The sequence below is a fragment of the Perca flavescens genome, chromosome 11, assembly GCF_004354835.1.
Source record: "Perca flavescens isolate YP-PL-M2 chromosome 11, PFLA_1.0, whole genome shotgun sequence".
In the NCBI taxonomy this organism is placed as follows: domain Eukaryota; kingdom Metazoa; phylum Chordata; class Actinopteri; order Perciformes; family Percidae; genus Perca; species Perca flavescens.
The window spans coordinates 16,571,183-16,575,053 of NC_041341.1; positions in this window are offsets into that span (position 1 = coordinate 16,571,183).

Below are 3,871 nucleotides of genomic sequence, written 5' to 3' on the forward strand. Positions count from 1 at the left end.
CCTGTCAGTTTCATACCACCGCAGACACACTGGTCTCCTCGCTCATCTTCCCCCATCGCCTGTTAGACATTTACTGCTTTGCTCTGCTCCATCTCTGCACTTGACCAATCCACTTTCAGCTCCACCGCTGTCAACTCCACACAGATTTGCACTGTGCAACCTATTCCATTTCACTCACTTGCCTTCTCCCCCCACCGCTGCCAAACCAGTCACCTGTAGGCTTAGAAGTACTCAAAGCCATTTCCCAATCTCCCGCCCTCCTCGCCTCATTCTTATCTTGTCTATCTCTCCTATTGCCGTAATTTTCATCCCCAACTCCCACTCAGGTTTCACTCCTACCCACTTTGAGTCCTCTCACTTCATCTAATAAGTCCTCTGCCTTTACCCAACCATTACCAATTTTCTCTGACCCACTATTTGCTATTAGCCCCTAGTCTTCCTCCTCCCCTTTCTCTTATCCCTCCACTCTCCATCCCTGTCTCTGCCTATCCTCCTTATATATCCTCAGCCTTCGCTTTGCCTTCTCCCCATCTCCAGCAGCATGAATATATTATTATCTACACAATGGGGCCCTGCTTATTGTTTATGAATTACCAGCCTTGCGGCCAAACAAAGCCTATTTTCATAAGAAACCTCCATTTCATTTCAGCTCCAATTAGATTGGGGGCTAAAGAATAGGAGTCCTCAGGCCTCAGCCCCTAAGGATGGCAGGTCCATTCAGCTTCATTCAATGGGGCCTTATTGCTTTCCCATACAAAAGAGCACGTGGACGGGCTTTCAGACTGAAACACCAACCAAAAATGACTGGGAGACAGTACTGTACAATAACAAATCTTTAAAGAAAAGACAGTGCTTATCCTCCCATCCATCAATTCATCCCTTACTCTTCGCTTTCTTTTTCTCCTCTGTTCGTATATTGTAAGACCTGGACATTAATGACAGACAGTTGAAAGAGAAAGGGAGTGAAAGAAAGAGAAGAAGAAAGAGGCAGAGCAGCTCAGTTTTTCACAATACATGTCAAGTCTAAATGATCACTGGCTGCTGAATAGACAGATGGAAGGGAAAAGAAGTGAGTCGTGTGTATGTATGAGTGTGTGTGTGTGTGTGTGTACAGCTGATTGATTCTCTGCTTTGAAAAGAGAGAGAAAAGAGTGAACGAAAGAGAGAGGAAGACCTTGATGCTTTTTCTGAGCTCCACAATAGTCTGGGAGCCTGGGCTGTATTGTGGAGCACCCACAGTGACAAGCTGTCACTCCATCCTGGTAGGAAGAAAGAGGCAGAGAGAGTGAAGAGGGGCTGGGGCAGGTCAGAACCCTGATAATACACGTCTGCCTCTACAATTCACATGTTTCTCACCAACCATACACTTGACAGGAAGAAGGCTCTTAAAATGAGTCCTGGAAAAGTGGGAGTAGAAATAAAGGAAAGTTGGAGCGCAAGTCTTAAAGCAATGTATACTTATTTGCCTACTTGGAAAGAAGCTAACATCAGCTAAGAGATCCAGGTAAACTTCCCAGCAGCACTGCAGTGGCTCTTTTCATGCTCTGGTTCATTAGTGGGGACTGAGTGGCAGTCGGCCAGCCAAACACTGTGAGAGTCAAGTCAACAAGGTCAGAGCACGATAGCACTGTCTTGGCTTTATCTGCCAAGATCTGCTTCACAGGAGGATTGTGAATTGTGCCTTTGTTCCGATGAAGTAATATTCAACGTGAAACAAAAGGCAATTGTTTTCATTACCAATGAGTGGACAAGGTGAGAGTCACAGTGAAAAGGTTGACATCTGTGCTTATTCATCCAACAGCAGCAGAATGGGATCATCATCATCCACAAAGCTCGTCGTGATTATCAGGGTACACAAAAGATTTCAATAGGCTGGTCGTTTCAAAAAGGAGGAGGCATGCACTCAAACAATGAATGATTTTGTGTTAGGTCAATGACAAGATGCAATCAATATTATTGCCATGCAAACCTATTTGCTGCACTTTTTGAATGTCCAACTCATGTGGAACGGATTTATAACGTGAACAAAGAACCTGTATTCACATAAGTCTGACCTCCCCCCCAACCCTGCAATCATACACTATCTTCAGCACAGCAGAGATTAAGGAGTGATGATAAAATTAACAAACTAACTTACTCAGAGCTAACAGGCAGATAGAAGCTTTATTTAGTTATCACCGCCTACCAGCTCAGCAGTAAGTCCAGAGTGTGGACTGGTATCTGGAGAAGTGCCAGTTCACGGCCACTGCCAATGTGCCCTTGGGCAGGGCAACAAACCCCCAACTGCTTGGGGCGATCATCCATTGGCAGCCCCCTCACTCTGACATCTCCCCATTAGTGCATGTAGGTCCTGAGCATGTGTGTGTATTTCAGGCATGTGTAATGTGTGTAAAAACTGTACAAATAGAGTGAAAATGGGAATTCCCCCCGAGATAAATAAAGGCATGTCTTCTTCTTCTATACCAAATATTACAAAATAGAAAAATTCAGAGGCGCTCCAGTAGCGAACACTGAACGAACCACTTGTTGACAATCGCCAATCTGACACCAAATCAATGCACAATAGTAACACAAAGTACAAAAGTACAAAAAAGCAAGCCATGAATAAAAAAAACTGCACATGTCGAGATCAATCATGTTACACACATTATTGACAGAAGATAAAGTCAGCTGCACTGACACACTTTTAAAATAAACAATGAGAGGACATTAGATTTCAATTTGTTATGTATTTCTTATATCATTCATTTCAGCATTATATGGGCTAATGGCTATTATTCAGGTTTTAGAGACCTGCCCAAACTTCTGGGGAAGCTCAGGTCTCTTTTGGGGAAGCCAAGCCCCGCCCCCACACCTAGCTCCCCTGTAATTTGAACACTGCGTTAGGTGATAATGTCAATGTTTGTTGACAGCTTATTCAGTTGCCCCCCAAGTGGCCAAAGAAAATCTATTAATTGCAGTAAGTAGTGTGATAAGCAGCAGGTCACCGTCAGTACAGCAATGTAAACGGTAGAACAAAAGCTCAGCAGCAGCCTCAGCCTCGAGAGAAGTACAAAAACTCAACTTAACAGAACCAAGACATCTTAAGATATATTTGTTTTCAGAAGCAGCACATAGGCCTACCTGGCTTGGTTAAGTCTGTGTGAAGTAAAGCAATTATCCCTGACACCCCAGTGGAGTCATTTGGGAATGGGTGATGAAGGTCTGAATCTGCCAATAGAGAAGAAAACTTTTTCTTCCGGCTAAGACTGAGCCAAAATTAAGGACAAACAACTGACAGCTCACTTGAAAAATCCAGAAATACTATCAAAAGCACGGAATAAGCATACCTGTTAACAGGCAAGCTTATTGTGAAATGCTACATGAGCAGCAGAAGTACAGTTAGAAAATTAGACAGTTTGCACTAGCAGCAAGATGTTCTGCTTCTACTTCTTTTGGGTTTTACGGCAGTTGGCATCCTATGTGTTGCATTACTGCCTCCTACTGGTAATTACTCGTTATCTATTATTTCATTTCATTATCATTTTCTAAGTAGTCCAGTGCTTTTCAAAAATGTAAATATATGTTTCCTTCCATTTACAGAAACCCCACTTTCAAGGACTTCTTTGAACCTGATTTCCAGCAGCAAAATGGCAGACAGAAACTATTTAAACAGACCGCCATTTTGCGAAGGGTGCGTCGGCATTGAGTTGACTGCATCACGTGTGGGATATGAGTTGTTCGGCTTGAAGTAGTTCAAGTCAAAAAAGAGAAAAAGAAGAAAAGAAAGGCTAATACTTTTGTTTTAAATACCCAGGGGCGTAGCACACAATTCTGGGCCCTGTAGAAAGGCATTTTCTATGGGCCCCTCCCCACATCCACTTCTATTAAT